We start from the raw sequence: 17,163 nt of genomic DNA, 5'->3' as shown, positions 1-17,163 counted from the left end.
CAGCATTATGCTAAGTGAAATAAGTCAGGCAGGGAAAGATAAATACCATATGATCTCTCTTACATGCGGAATCTTAAAAAAAAAATGCTCATAGATACAGAGAACAGACTGGTGGTTGCAAGAGGCCATGGGTGGGGTGAATTGTTTTTGTTTTGTTATTTTAGTTTAAATAAATCTAATTTAAATTTTTTGAAAGAATTACAAACAGTATTAATTAGCAATAATAATTTAAAAAAGAAAATGAAAATAGGCAAATCAGAACAGATTTGTTTACAACTAAAGACATGTCTCAGGGAAAAAAAAAATGGTGAAGTTTGCCAGTGAAGCCATCTGATCCTGGGGTTTTCTGTGTAGGGAGTTTTGGGGCTTTTTTTAATATAAGAAAATAATAGATACCACAGAAATTTTACCCAGTATCTCCCACTGGTATCATCTTGCATAAGTATAGTACAGTATCAAAACTAGGGATATCACAACTATTGCTACAGTCAAGATATATTACAGTTCTATCACCACAAGAATTCCTCATTTTCCTTTTTCATAGCAACACCCACTTCTCTCCTGTCCCCACCCCCTAATTAATCCTGGCAACCATTAATCTGGTCTTCATTACTATAATTTTGTCATTTCTTTTTTTTTTTTTTTTTTTTTGCCGTGCTGCGCGCCATGTGAGATCTTTTTTCCCTGACCAGGGATCGAACACACGCCCCCTGCAGTGTTTCAAAAATGTTATATAACTCATGGCATTCTGCATGGCGCCCAACTTCAGGAAAGACTGAGATGCCATCCTTGCGGGGAAACACAAGTAAGGCCGGATCCAGGGCTCAAACCAAAGCCTCAGGCAGGGGGTCCGCAGCCCGCTTTCTGAAGCCCCCAAAACTCTTATGCCCTAGACTCTCAGGAGGCCTGCCATGCAGAATGCCATGAGTTAGAAGCTGGGGGAAGGAGGGCTTAGAGATTCTTGAGGGACGTCCTTAACCTACGTGAAATGTTGGAAGTTGAGGTGAAAAATATGGCTTTGATATCTTCATGGAAAACTGCATTATTTCAATCCTGCATCAGGTTCAGTTCCCTTACTGACTTATTATTATATTAAAAATGTTTATTTAGCAGTGATTGTAAAATGAAAGTAATTAACATGTAATGTTTTTTGTGGGGAGACTAAGGGGAAACAGGTGTTCAGCCTAGAAAAACATTTCTCATTGGATTTCCTGTGAAGTCAGTGTGTCTTGGGTTTAACTTTGAAACAAATTAAAACATTTAAAAATTTTTTAAAAAGTTATATAAATGAAGCCATACAATATGTAATCTTTTGGCAATGGCTCTATTTCACTCAGAATAATTCTCTGGAGAATTCACGCAGACTGTAAATAATTTGAAAAGAATTCAATCTAGTAATGAAGAAAATATAAATGAAGATGATGATGATACTATTTTGTTAAACTGCCAAAGCTTAAGAAACAAACACACAAACATCCAACATATGTAACACTGCAGGGAAATATACACTTTCATGAAAAACAACTAAAATAGCTAACATTGATCGAATGCCTATTACTCAGGCAAGGTTCTAAGTATTTTTCTGTTTTAATTTACTAATTCTTGCACAACGCTATGAAGTAAGTGCTACTATTATCTCCATTGTATATATGAGCAAACCAAGCACTGAGAGGTTAATTTGCCCAAGGTCATAGAACTAGTAAAGGTCAGAGCCATGACTCAAACATTTATTTCCTAGTTATTTTCAAATAACAGATAAGCATTATTGTAACATCAAAAATTCATCTGCTCACAATTAAAAATCATCAGCTCTCCTAAGGTAGTGACCAAGTGTTCTGGCATCATAATTATTTCAATGCTTCACTTTATCTCCTATGTCCTACAGTGCTAAGCACCAGAGCAACAAATAAAAATTGGTATTATTATCTCTAATATAAATAATAACCAAGTTATTTCTATATTTATAATTTTTAAATTATTTTTTTCTTTTTGATTGTGTCCAAAAGCTCTGAAATCATGATTATCAATACCTAATTTAATAAAATGCTAAAATGGTAAAGTATATTAACATTTTACTCGGTGTTATTTCCCAAGTTCTAAAATATCTGAGGCATCTACAATAAAATGAAATTTATTTCTTAAAAGTGGGAATTTATTGTAGACATACACACACAGATATTCGGAAATGAAGGGGAAAGAAATCAATTACCCTGAAAATATCATCACCTAAAACAGTGTTTTAAAACTGTAAGCATTCTTTATGGAACCAGAAATCCACATTAACTCAATGGGTTGCAAACAATCAAAAATATTATGTTTATCTAAATGATTTCTGAGTATATGTAAGTGAAACATAGTAATAATTTATATAGATTATGTTAATCATTTAAATATTGTCTACTTTTGTAATAAAAAGCTATTTACCATTTTTTCCTCTGATATTTGTTCCACTCTAAAAGTGCTGTTACTGTTTTTCAATTTTAAAACTATATTTTATAAATATATGTACATATATATTAATCAGAGAAAGAAAATTACATAATTATCTTAACGTTACTCAGTTAAAAATAAACTTTTTCTAAACTTAAAAATACCATTTTATGATTACTGTGGCTTGTTGCCTTTAAGTTGTGATTAAAACTACAGCAAAGCATTTATGTTTTCAGGCAAAAGTGTTGTATATATGATCAGCTTATTGTCATCATTATACATGTAACTGCGAAGGTATATAGACAATCTACCCCATATTAACACACCAAAACCAAAACAAAACAAATAAAAAGTAGTCACCGAAATGTCTGTGAGCCAGAGCATATTTGCATGTGAAATCCCTTTCTTCAGATACACAGACTTATTCTTGTCACTAGAAATAATAACAATAAATGTATCTTTCTTTTGACCCCTGCGCCATTAGAAATTAAGGTTGAAAATGTGTTCATCTTGGATTTTCTTCTTTTTTATGCTTCTTGAAAGTATAAAATACTATTCCATTCAAAATTATTGTGTAATTTTGTAAAGAGATTCCTTTATAGCAAATTCTCCATAGGTGAAAATATAAAGAACTCAAAATAACTCTCAACAGATTTCAGATATGAATTATATGTTCTAGCGGGAAAAAAGTACCCATTAAATTTACCCTTCTGCCATGGAACATATGAATTGGCTAAATGAGATGCTAATGACATGAATGAGATAGAATCTCTGAAAATTAATTCTATTTAATATTTAAGTATTAACTCTCCTTTCATATTAACAACTATTCGGTTTGATTCACATATTTTGGCTCTTTTCAAGGTAAGTAAAATTACTTCTTGACTTCATGAAATTCACATTCAATTTTATAAAGTTTCCAGGTAAGAATACTTACCCATATTGTCTTAGGTTCTTAATAGTCAAAATAAGTAATTTAAATGATATTTTCTTTAATGTAGAAAATAGTTTCATTTCTGAAATGGAACTATGTGTTTAAAATACTGTAAATTAGATCATGTTTGCCCATTGAATTCTATTGTATATCTAGAATTATTCTTTGGGAAAATGTAAGCCACAATCTAGTTTATATGTGACACGGCTCTTAAGGGCAGAGCATGAAGATTTCAATGGTTATAATGTAGCACTAACTCTAGTGACCCATTCATCTCCTGGGAAGTTTGTGTACCTCTTTACTCCGTATGATCTGGCTTACTCGTATTTGGATAGTACCAAAGTTTGAGTACAAGGTAACAGCTAACTTTTTTTGAGCTCCTGCTGTGTATCAGACATAATTCCAAGCACTTTCAGGGGTGATCTAACTCTGTGGGGTAGAATTGATTAGCCCCCTTTACACGCGAGGAAACTGAAAGTCAGAGAGCTCTCATGGCTAAGAAGGGCTTGAGAACACAGTTTGATTTCAAAGATGAGTTTAGGACCACTATGCTATGCTGCCTTCCCATTTTCAAGACTAGAGCTTCTCAATCATGAATGGGTGACAAATATGTTCAGATATGGGCCTTCTCAGCCCTTGGGATTGATGGACAGGACCTGGAGCCCAGAACCCTGGTCTGTTCCCATGTCTGTGAGCAGCTTCATTTACTTACACCAGTGCACTACACAAAGATGATTGTCTACGTGTGCCATAGTGTGAAAAATTTGACAAGCATGCTGCCCTAGAGCAAGGAAAACGTTTAGAGATAAATATATTAACTGTGTTCCTAATTTGTAGCTGACATTAAATTTTCAGAGTCAGCAATCTTCTGACAAGGGATAATTTACATACCTTATATAATTCTACTTTATGTTGCTTTGCTAATAATTTCCTCCACTGATATTTTGTTATGCTTCATATTAATTCTTAACTGGCAATATTTATCCTGACTAGAGTTACCACGAATTCTTTTTTTTTTTTCAATTCCAGAAATTATCACTTTACTATACAAAAAAACCTAAACATTTACAAAAGAAAATCAAAAGAAGTTGCATTTTTAGACCTCATTGGGAAAGTTACACAAGAGTCTGATGAACAAACAATATCATAAAACGTCTCCGTACCATGTCAGTACCATCCAGAGAAATCCAATCAACCATTTTACCATAGGTTGAAGTGTTCAGTACCTGAAAGTCAACCCAGTGCCCTCTTGGTTTATCATTTGCCTATAACAATGTAAAACTCTAGCATCTTTACAAAACATGGAATTGTCATTTATGAACTTTATAGGAATAAAATTTTGTTAAAGGAAATAAAATATTACAAAGATGACATGGTTCAGCTGCCAATCAATATTAACATGCATTAAGTTATAACAGTCGGTCCAAGCAACATTTTAATAATTTTAGAAATGTGACTAGAGTGTGCTGATATTCCAAGCAAACTTGCTATGGCATAGTTTTATTTTACATATATACAAGTCATGTTATTGCATATACACATCAAGAAACTACTCCAGTTATCACATCTCAAAGGTAGTGCCTATTTTTTAGGATGAAATTTTCCTTTGGCTTCTTGCTCACAACAAGGGGCATAGGCAGCCATTTCTTTCCAAGAGTTTACTACATTCAAGGAAGTCTGGACTCCTAGCTTGTTGTTTTCCTCATGGAATGATGAGCAGTATTGAGGATTTGAACTGATAAATAGTATCTCTGAACATTTCAAACATTAGCTACACTTTTGATTTCTGTGCTTCTACAAAACTGTATGACCCTTTCATGTTAGCTTTTCTAGCAAAGTAAATAATCATTCCAATGGCAGATATTATTAAGGAGGATGCAAAATAGAGCAAGAGAAGTTCAGGAGAAAAATCGTCCTTGTTACTTTCTCTTCCTTTAACATCAAGTGTTATGCTTGTTAATTGCAAGCCAACTTCATTTTTAGATTCACATTCATATACTCCCTCATCCTCTAACTGGGCCCTGTGGATGGTATATGCACCATCTGTAGACTTTAGCACTATGTAGCCTGACTCTGCTTTTTTCTTCAGGATTATCAAAGTTTGGGGAACATTTCCACACGTACAGGAGATAATGAGTGTCTCCTTCCTTGACATTCTCAGAAGGAAAAGCTGTTAAGTTGTATATCTTTTGGAGCAACTTGGATAATTAATTTGACTTCTTTTCTGCTTATTCCAACCTGGTTAATGTCTTCACAGACATAAATACCAGAATCTTCCATTTTTGTAGACGTTAAGGTGAGAGTGATATTCTCAGAAAGAGGCTGTAGATCCCCATTACTTAGCAGCCTGCTCCACAGGATTTTCGAAGCTGGAAGGCCATCGCTAGAGCATGTCATATTCACAGATCTACCTTCCTCCAGGATAGAGGAGGGGCTGACCAAGAGGGTTGTATCCCCGGGAGCAACATTAATATATAGTACCTGTGTACTCTACTTTTGTTTGTGTTCAAAGTCCATTTCATCAATAGGTAACTTAGCCAGACAAACAAGAACTTTTCCAGTATCTTCAGTGGTGGGAATGAAGGTCATTTCCAAACTCTTGGTCTCTAGGGATTTCTTACTTACATCTTCCAAAAAGATTTTACTTTTCATAATACTCTCCCCTTTAAGTAATTCAATCTCTAGCCGGTCAAAAGGATACACATCAGGAACCTTGCAGCTTACAGTGACCGGGTTTCCACTCACTAACAGACCACTCATCTCAATTTCTGGATCTCTAGGGAAGGAGTAGAGCTCCACCTAGATTCCCTTTTCCAGTTTCTTATGCCCACATGTCACGGTGCACAGGTAAAAATGTTCGTTCTCAAATCTCACAGGGCTCAGGGTCGACGTGGACTTGGACCCCTCACTCCTCACCTTCCCATTCAGAGGGCTGTCTATCTGGGTTCTCCAAGAGAAAGATGGGGACTCGCAACCCGTGACATCACAGGTCAACACAACTGAGTCGCCAATCTGAGCAGCAATCTGGGATCCAGGAGCGATCTCTACAGTAAACATTTTCTCTTGAACAATTAATTTCACCTCTTTTCTGTCTTTCCCAACCAGGTTAACTACTTCACACACATAAATTCCAGAATCTTCCATCCTCATAGCAATTAAAGTGAGAGTTGCCCATTGAATTCTCAGAAAGGAGCTGTAGATTCCCATTGTCTAATTTCTTGCTCCAGAAAAATCTGTGGAGCTGGTAGACCTTCACTGGTACATGTCATCATCACTGAGTCACCTTCTTGCAGGCTTGTGGAGGGATTCACAGATATAACTGTGTCCTTGCATGAGACGTAGACTTGCAGTTTTTTTGTAGTCTCCCTTACTTGGGGTTGAGAATCAATTTCATTAATGTGTACTGTAACTTGACAAACAAGATCTTTCCCAATATCCTCATCAATAGGAGGGAAGTTTACTTCCAAACTCTTCGTTTCCGGGGACTTCATTTCTGAAGGCTCCAGAAAGTTCTCTGTCTTCACGGAACGGTTGCCTTTTAGTAATTCTATCTCCAGCTTTTCAAATGGGTAAACAGCAGGGACCAAACACGTGACTGTGACTGGCTTCCCAACTTCCAGGGAGCCACTCAAATGAATCTCTGGGTCCTTAGGGAAAGTGTAGATCTCCACTAGGATTCCTTCTTCCAGTTTCTGAGACTCACAAATCACTGTGCACAATTAATAGTGTTCATTCAGCAGACTAACAGGATCCATGGTCAGCGTGGATTCGGTCCCCTCATTTCTCACCTTCCCGTTCAGCGGACTGTCTATCTGAGTTCTCCAGGAGAACGATGGGGACTCACAGCCTGTTGTGCTGCAAGTCAGTGAGACTGAGTCACCAATCTGAGCAATAATTTTGGATTCAGGGAAGATGTTGATTTTAAAAGCTTGAGCTGTTAGTGTTGGAGGGCCTCTTGCAGAGGTGGGGGTGGCTGTGGCCTACCACGGGGACAAGGACACTGGCAGTAGAAGCTCTGGGAACTACTCCTTGATGTGAGTCCTCCCAGAGTCCGCCATTAGCCCCACCAAAGAGCTGGGGAGGCTCCAGTGTTGGGTTGCATCAGGCCAAACAACCACCATGAATTCTTGAAATCATTAAAATGGAATTTTAATTATTCTTGATAAATTATTTTTTACTGTTCATATGGACTGCCTACTTCTCAATCAGAATTGGCAAATATTTTGGCTTGAATGCTGCAGTACCACAAAGCACATGAGGGTGACTAAAGTATTGATAAATAAGGGAATGCTTTCTTCCTTTCTTTCTTTCTTTTTTTTTAAAGATGAGGGGGCAGGTTCCCCAAATCCAAGGAGAAGAGTTGCTCAGGGACTTCGAGGTCCAGCCTTTCTTTCTTGCCCCTGAGGATTTCTACTGTGGTCCCCCCACGCTTCCGCAGTTCCAGGCTCGGCTCCATGCCACTTCCCACACCTCAGCCACCGTTCACCTCGGCCCGCCACTAACGTGGGCCCAGCTGCCGGGAATGCTTTCTAAAGAAGTGACGCTTGAAAGTTAAAAAAATAAATGGAGAGACTGTTACTGTTTTGTAAATAAATTCATTTGTATCATTTCTTTTTAGATTCTGCATATAAGTGGTATCATACGATATTTCTCTTTCTCTGTCTGATTTACTTCACTCTGTATGACAGACTCTAGGTCCATCCACCTCACTACAAATAACTCAGTTCCATTTCTTTTTATGGCTGAGTAATATTCCATTGTATTATGTACCACATCTCCTTTATCCATTCCTCTGTCGATGGACATTTAGGTTGCTTCCATGTCTTGGCTATTATAAACAGTGCTGCAATGAACACTGGGGTGCATGTATCCTTTCAGACCATGTTTTTCCCTGGATATATGTCCAGACTTAGAGAACGACTTATGGTTACCAGGGGGAAGGATGGGGGGAAGGGATAGTTAGGGAATGTGGGATTGACATGTACACATTGCTCTATTTAAAATGGATAACCAACAAGGGTCTACTGTATAACACAGGGAACTCTGCTCAATATTATGTAACAACCTAGATGGGAAAAAAATTTGAAAAAGAACTGATATATGTATATGTATAACTGAATCACTTTGCTGTACACCTGAAACTATCACAACATTGTTAACGAACTACACTCCAATATAAAATAAAAAGTTAAAAACTAATGGAGAGAATAGGAGTGCTGTCTTAATGAGGAAAGCTTGAGCTGTTTAGAAGCCCTTGCACAGCATTGAAGTGAATTTTGAGACTTCACATCACTTCAATGACAGGATAAAATTAAGACAGAATAGTTTAGAATCTCTGGGCACCTTAGAAACAGCACAGGGAAACCCAACTGGCAATCTCAACTGTCTTAAGTCAAAGTGTAGTGATGCATAAACACTTGCACTCAAGTGTTTTCACTGTGTTTAAAATGATTTGTTCACAACGCATTAACCATGGAAGCTCATCTGGAAGTGTGGTTTGTGGTTTTCCAGATTTTACCTCCATAAAAGTTTTCAGGTAAAGATAAATGTTGCAGGTGAGTCAAAAAGGAAAAAAAATAATTTCCTCTTGGTTGCAATAGCCAGAGAATGATTGCCCAATTACACATGTTCGTTCTGGTTTAGAACTTTCGTGGGGGCCATCCTTGGAATTTGGACAGTTTGTCATCTGGCCTAAGTATGTGATTACACGTGAGACACCAGCGAGGGGGAAGGAAAGGTGACTCCAAAGTTGTAAGCCTCACTGATTCAGTAATAATGGGCCATTGTCAAGGAAAGTATTACAAAGAAGAGGAGCTGGTTGGGTGTGTTTGGGGTGGAGAGGATGATGAATTCTTTGGGGAACATGTAGATCTGAAGGAATGAGGAGGAAATCCAAGTGGAGGTTTCATGAAAGCAATTGAAAATGCCTGGATTTGTGTGGAGAGATTAAGACTGACGATTTGTGTTGGGAGTCATCTATTCATAGCCTTAGGAGTGAAAGAGATCTTCTCTCCAAGGAAGAAAGGAAAAAGATAAACTAAAGGGCACATTGCATGGATAACCACCTTCACAGGGGGAGAAAGGCGGAAACAAAGGAGACAGGCCACACTGGCCTCCATGGTGTCCTTGAACCCACCAAACATAGCCCCCTGAGAACTTGCACCTTCCATCCTCAGCCTGGAATGCTCTTCCCACAGAGGCAGAGGTGCTTCCTTTGTGCGCGTATAATACTCTAAATGTTTCTGATGCTACATTCACCGCAGATTATGACTTCTGTTTGAGTTGTCTCACCTGCTACATAATAAATATTCAGTGAATGAATGAATGAATGGGAGAAGTGGAATGAGAAGAGATTGCGTTCAGGGCCACATTTCAGAAATCAAGATCTTGGAGTTCTCATAAGTTGATCAGACATTATGTTATTTCAAGGAAAATATAATCCAGTGCTCATTGTGTGCCAGGCATTCCTGGAACAAAAGCCAGATGTTTTGGGACTTCCCTGGTGGTGCAGTGGTTAAGAATCCACCTGCCAATGCAGGGGACACAGGTTTGATCCCTGGTCCAGGAAGATCCCACAAGCCGCGGAGCAACTAACTCCGTATGCCACAACTACTGAGCCCGTGTGCTGCAACTACTGAAGCCCACGTGCTTACAGCCCATGCTCCACAAGAAAAGCCACTTCAATAAGAAGCCCACACACCGCAACGAAGAGTAGCCCCCGCTTGCTGCAACTAGAGAAAGCCCGCAAGCAGTAATGAAGACCCAATGCAGCCATAAATAAATAAAAGCCAGATATTTTAAAGTGGCGTCAAGACAACTCTCCATTTCTTGGCTCTGGTTTTCTAAGTACTGGCCTCATCTTCAGGCAGGTTTTTCTTAAGTGGCAGCAAAGTCAACACTCCTTCAAAACGATTCTGTCTCTGCTGGAGTCATTTGCCTACCTTTGTGAAACTAGGGGAGGTTGGGCCCCTGATGGATTACCCAGGCCAGAGGGGGGACAGTTTTGAGAGCAGAGTACGATATGAGGGCAAAATCATAAAGTAACAAGTCCATTCCTGAAATCATAAAAGAGGCCATCTAGTGGCACTGTGATCTGAAACAACAGTAGGGAACAGAAGGGGAAAGAATAAATTCACTCTCCCCCTCCTCCATCTTACTATCAAAATTACACTGTACTGTCAGAGACAAGGATGGATGCTGTTCCCTGAGATTGCCTCTGTTGTGTGTTTAAAGTTCTGTAGATGAAGGAGAGTTGAAAAAGCATCACCTGAGAATAAAGTCACTTGTTAGTGTTAGAACACTGAGCTTTGATGTTTTTATTTATTTAAATCTTGCCTTTGGTATGATATGAAAATATAAATCTAATATAAAAGTTTTATATAAACTTTAAAAAGTTCTCTAAAGTCCCATATATATAATGTTGTAGGTATAGCATGGGCTTTGTAAATAGACCCAGGTTCAAAGCCTGCTATACCATTTACTATTTGTGTGAAGCCTAGACATACGAATTAAGCTTTTGTGTCTCATTTTCTTTGGTACTTACCTTAAGGGTTAACTAAGAGAGTGCATGACAAGCATTTAGCACATTGTCCAGTGCAATAGTCAATACTGGTAGGTATTATTGACATTATTGTTGTGGCTTAAGAATTTTTTATTATGGTAAATAAAATATGCATAAAACATACCATTTTAACTATATGCAGCTAAGTGGCATAAAGTACATTCACATCATTGTACAACCATTACCAATATCCATCTCCAGAATTTTTTCTTCTTCCCAAACTGGAACTCTGTATCCATTAAACAATAATTCCCCATCTCTCCTCTCCCCCCAGACTCTGATAACTACCAAACTTTCTGTCTCTCTGAGTTTGTCTATTCTAGGTTCCTCATGTAAGTGAAATCAGACATTTCTCCTATTGTGTCTGGCTTAATTAAGATTTTTTTTTAACAACAAAAGCTAAATCCAGACTTTTTAGTCACTGATTCCTAGAGTTCCTATACTACATAGGCCCCAACAGATGAGCCTAAATTCCACCATCTTGGTGATAGTATCTGCTAATTATAGGCACAGTCTTAATAGGTGAGAAATAGTCTCTACAGTGCAGGCTTTAGATACCCAATCTATTTCCACAGCATCACAGAAGCAGTTTTTTTAGTGTCTATAGAATCTGAAAATATTTCTGAAAGGTAGCTCAAATGCTTGGGTGCTTTAACTGTGGATGAGGATAAAAGTTTTCAAAGCTTTTTAGTAATCAGCCTCAGGACCCCTGTCCCAAAGTGACTGTAAATTGTGCAATCAGTAAGCAAAATAGATGACAACGAGGCATAAAACTTTATTATTAAACAATGATATAGGCCTAAATAAGATTGTTCAGAAAAAACTCTATTTAAAAATTTTCTCTCACAACTTGTTTCTTCTTATCATATTATGAGCTTAATGAGTTATTTCCCTGCCTGGCAAATCTGTATTCCTTCAGTTTTGCATTTCCTGGACAAAAAGCAAGAACTGTTCAGTCTGTAACCATCAAGTACCAAGCAAGTTGCTTCTGTAGCAACAAATCACCCACATGAAGTCTCTTAGGGTTTTTATCTCTTTACTTCAATGACTTTTCAATGCAAATTTGGCTATTATCAGTCAAGTGGAAGATCCTAAAACTGCTGCTTAAAAATCTGGGAGCAGACTCTTTCTCCATAGCTCAGCTCCTTTGAGCCTGGTCTCTCTAATGTCCCTAACCCATATCACGATAATCATCACTACAAACAACATATGCCACCACTGACTGTAATTTCTATTTTCTTTGTATAATCTTGAGCAAACAATTTATAATCTCTGAACCTTAGGGTTTCATCTATAAAATAGGCAGATAAGGACAGTTTGTGAAAATGCCTAGCATGGCATGTGGCATGTGATAAGGCACACAGGCAAATATTAGATTTAGGAAAGAAGCATGTGTGTATGTTGTACTTTTCCAGCCCTCTTTCTCCTTGAGACTATTTCTCATTTCTCTCCTAACAACCATCTCACAGCTTCTTGCTCTAGTATTTAGGAACTGAAATTATCACCTCATTTGCCCTTCCACTAGCAAGACCTGTCCTAGCACAAGCTAAGACTACCCTAATCATTGCCCTTCCCACTTAATTATGTTTATCTCTTCCACATCCTGGGTCCGTAGGACTCTGCCTGCTGCTTTGCAGAAAGCAAGTTTGATAGCCTGCTATTTCTAGTTTTTAATCTAAATGAAATGGCATTGATTCAGACAGACATTTGAAAGTACACTGTGATAATAAGAAAAACAAAATTCTGTAAGAACAAAGGCTTAAAAAGTGTTTATATTTTATGTTAACCCTGGGCTTTTTGTCAGAAAAGGTGATGCTATGTTCATTGTATACTTCTATTTCTTTGAACAATTATGCTGGTATTTATTGAGTGCTTACTACAGCCCAGGCACTGTGTTAAACACCTCACATATATTATTTCATTATTTCATTTAATCCATCCAGCAATCCTAGTAGGTAGATGTCACTCATACCCATGTTATAGATAAAGAAACAAAGGCTTAGAAAGGTTAAGTATCTTGCCTAATTTCACACAGAGCTGGATCAAAACCAGGCTGACCCAAGAATCCATGGTCTGGCCACCACACCAGGGTTTTCAGTGGTGTGTTCAAATGCAGGTCCTCAGTCCAGAAAAGACAGTACTGAGTTATTTTAAACTAGGAAGCCTCTGGAGGGTTTTAAATGATCCTTTTTTTAAAATGATGGTCCTTTTTTAAATGATGCTCCTTTAAATGATGGTCCTTTTAAATGATGGTGCATATTTTTTTCCCTCTTACCTTCTTTATTTTTCTCTTATTGAGGTCCTTAGGTTTAATTTTTTAATACTAAAATCTATCTGTTCTCTGTTCCTTGCAGTAAGAAACATAAGGCTTCGAGAGCGTCATACAACTTTACAAGTTTGAAATTCTTGTGGCAACATAACACACTGAATGCATTCAAGAGTAAATGGTGACCTCAGTGATTCTTGTGGTTGGAATTTTTCTTTTGTAATCAAAATAGTAAGAACACTTGATTAATTTTCTGTGAAAGTGTGCCTGAAATTAAGAATGTTCACACAATATTTTATTTCTTCAAGTAAGAAATACACAGTCCCATGTGCAGAATTTGTTGTGTATATGAAAAAAAAATCAGAACTCAGAAGATTTTATGTGGGTTATAACAGTTGTCTCCAGAGTGGGTCTTCCAAGTCCCTTGGGAAGGTTCTGTTTCTTCTATTAGAATTTTGATTTCTAATTTTTTTCTGCTCATTATTTTTTAATTTCTATTGTTATATATACTTTATAATGTATATATTTTATACAAAATATATAATTATATACAATTTATTTGAAATTATGTACTACTATTATGTACATAACATATGCAATATATATCCACATGTATTTGTATTCTATATATTCATGTATTTTTGTTCATATATATAAAGTATATGTTGAAAACATTTTATGGATGAAATGAGTCATCAAAATTTTGTTAAGCTTCCAGCAATTCTAAAATATAATAAGCATTTATTTTTTTGTAATCTAAACAATCAGAATTTTTTAAAAAGATACAGTATTTTCATGAGAAGGAGCTAAATGATAAATAAATACCCCATGATAAAGTTAAAAGGCCATTTGTAGGATATGCCATGTTCATCTAAACTATAATGATGATTAAAAGCTATAACAATGTTCTTGGGGCTTTGCAAAATTCTTAATTATCCTCCAGCTTAAATTGTCTTGTGTCTAGTCTAAAAGTAAAATTATATAGAGCCAGTCATTGGTAAGTGATTTTTTTCAAGTTAATTTATGATACTTTCAGTGGCTCCATTGTCCCTGATGTGACATACAAGATTTTTTAGTATCCTGATGATGTCCAATCCTATCTCATTGTTCAACACTACTCTCCTCAAGTCTATGCTAAATTCACTTCTCTTTAACAATTCTCTTGCCTTTGGGCACTTGCAGAATCCATTCCCTCTCTAAGAGAGAAACACCCTTCCCTTCTCTTTGCCTGGCTACCCTCTTCCCATCCTTTCAGCCTCAGTTAAACTATGTTTCTTTTAAATTCATACTAGTTGCCCCCTCTATGTATTCCAAGGCATCCTATACTCTCCTCTCCTTTAACATTTATCACATTGCATGTTTAGATGTCTGTCTTCCAACCTAAATTTGTAATACTCACCTCACATTTCTGGCAGATTGGACTATTTGGATCCAAGTCTAGGTGGAGAAATAATGGCACATGACTGAAGCTTTCCAACTTGAGTGATACAGAAGTTTCTCCGGCCCTTAATTGGCACTGCATTCCCTCTCTGGTCAGTTGGTTTATACCTTGTGGACTGTTTATTATATGCTTTGATATCGTCACTTAAATCATTCCCTCACTCTTTTTTCTTCTCTCCTTGTCCTCTCTTCTTTTGTTTATTAGACTGACAGGTTAACCCTGCTAATATTTCTGGTTTTTCTCCATATACCTACTGTCTATAGGAAATTAACCTTGCTCATCTAGGCAGTGTCAAAACTTAGGCACTGATCCAGAATGGCCAGTCGAGAAATGCTGCTGAGCATAGGCAAGAGAATGCACTAGCAGCATGCGGAAGGACCAAGCTGACTTTAGATGAGACCAGATTTAGTAGATATTTGACCCTTGATCAACAATCAGTCTTTTAATGCAAATTTTCCCTACTTTGGGGAAAAAGAGGTAGGTTTTTCTTTCTCAGCTCCTAATCTTTTTTTTTTTTTTAATCACAAAATGCATTTTCTCTATCTTTACATCCACTTGACTCTAGGGCAAGGATAGTTTCTAATTATGCTATCAGCAAAATTATATTTGATTATGAAGGCAAAAACATTGCTAAATTATTTGAAATTCTATTTCATTTACATTCTAATTCAAATTTGACCTTCCTTGATTTTGTTTGATTGCAATAGATTGTGTATTATAGTCATTCATCAGCCATTTTTCTGGATCATGAACTCAGATTTATATTATTTGTATTAGTTGATTGGAAAAGTGCTTTAAGTTTTCATTGTATTATTTCTTTGTGGATCTGAATTGTAGATTTGCTCTTCCCACCTTTCATAGTGCTATCATAAGCAAAATATAAAGTCTTAAAACAGGCACCATTTTCTCGATTTATTTTTACAATAATTTTGCCTGTAGTGATACTGTTGGCTTTAAAGTCTTCTCAAGACTGTGCCTTACACGCCTTCTCATGAAGGGATGATGTAGTCAATTTGATTGGAGTAATTTTTTGGAAATTACTGGCAGGATGGGGAGGTGATGCACTGTTTTCTATCAAAACTGCCTTTCTCAGGGAAGCCTTTGCTGCCTGCCTCGCCCATGGGTAACTTACAGACTCGAATACAGATCACTCAGGGAAATAAATTGCAGTATCAATGGAGGGAAAAAAAAAAGTGCCTTATATAGAAAATTAATTTGTCAGTTTCTTAGTGTCCAAAGTTTTCTTTTAGATTTTGATAAACAGGCAAAATTATTTTAACTAGCTGGAAGTGAAAGTGTGAAACTCTTGTTTAAGGATATTATTTGCCTTTTAATGGTTGAATACATGATGAAATAAACATCCTAAGGTTCACATTATTAAAGTTATCACAGTAATTGTCAATAATTAATTCTAATTAAAAGTAGAAATGATTCATCGGGAAACCATGTATATGTAGAATCACGTTCTGTTAATAATCATAGATTAAGAATAGGCTGAGTTGGACTTAAACATAATGACATCTGGCTTGAGGAATGAGTCCACATAAGTGACTTTTTAAAAGTTGAACTAGCTACTTAAAAATTTAAAAATATATACATCCTTAAAAATCTTTTTTTCGTGTTGCAAGATGTAGAGAATACAGAAAATCAGATAAACAAAAAGAACATAATTACCCAAAGTCCAACTACCCAGAGACAACTATTGGTAATGTTGTGTGTATAAAACAAGTTTTAAAAAGTGTACAAATAGTGTATATAGCATACCTATTTGTGCAAAATGACAGAAAAAGGCAACTTCTCAGTTCCTGGTTGTTTTGGTTTTGGTTTTTGATAGTACACTTCCTAGTTTTTAATACAGAAATCTTTTTTTTTTAAGTAATTAATTAATTAACTAATTAATTTATTTTTGGCTGTGTTGGGTCTTCGTTTCTGTGCGAGGGCTTTCTCTAGTTGCGGCGAGCGGGGGCCACTCTTCATTGCGGTGCGCGGGCCTCTCACTATCGCGGCCTCTCTTGTTGCGGAGCACAGGCTCCAGACGCGCAGCTCAGTAGCTGTGGCTCACGGGCCTAGTTGCTCCGCGGCATGTGGGATCTTCCCAGACCAGGGCTCGAACCCGTGTCCCCTGCATTGGCAGGCAGATTCTCAACCACTGTGCCACCATGGAAGCCCTAATACAGAAATCGTATAGAAAAAATAATATATACATATCTCAACACTTTTTAATAGAGAAAAATAACATTTACATCACCTAAACTCAGTACAATTTTAACAAAACAATGCTTGGGAAAGCCTCAAGTTATATTGCAGACACAATTGGTAGGTTAAGAATCAAATGTACACGTTTTGGGACGCTCACAAGTGTCAACAAAAGTCATCTGCTTCTCTGAAGTCAGTGTCTGAAGATGCCCTAGTCAGGCATACAAAGTAAAGGTTTGTTAGTAAGTCTATTATTGGTGATTAGTAGGTGATGTTTTAAGCAATTTTTATCCTAATATGATAGTATGTTACATATATAAACATTTTACTGTGGT

General features: G+C 36.9%; 1 pseudogene; it reads right to left on the bottom strand.

The window, feature by feature from the left end:
• Positions 1–4,585: 4,585 nt before the first annotated feature.
• LOC137751039 (vascular cell adhesion protein 1 pseudogene) lies at positions 4,586–9,050 on the bottom strand (annotated as a pseudogene).
• Between the last annotated feature and the right edge of the window lie 8,113 nt (positions 9,051–17,163).

Source organism: Eschrichtius robustus, chromosome 17 (assembly GCF_028021215.1).
Source record: "Eschrichtius robustus isolate mEscRob2 chromosome 17, mEscRob2.pri, whole genome shotgun sequence".
Classification (NCBI taxonomy): Eukaryota; Metazoa; Chordata; class Mammalia; order Artiodactyla; family Eschrichtiidae; genus Eschrichtius; species Eschrichtius robustus.
Note: the sequence above shows the minus strand (reverse complement) of the source record. Positions and strands in the feature narration are given on the sequence as shown.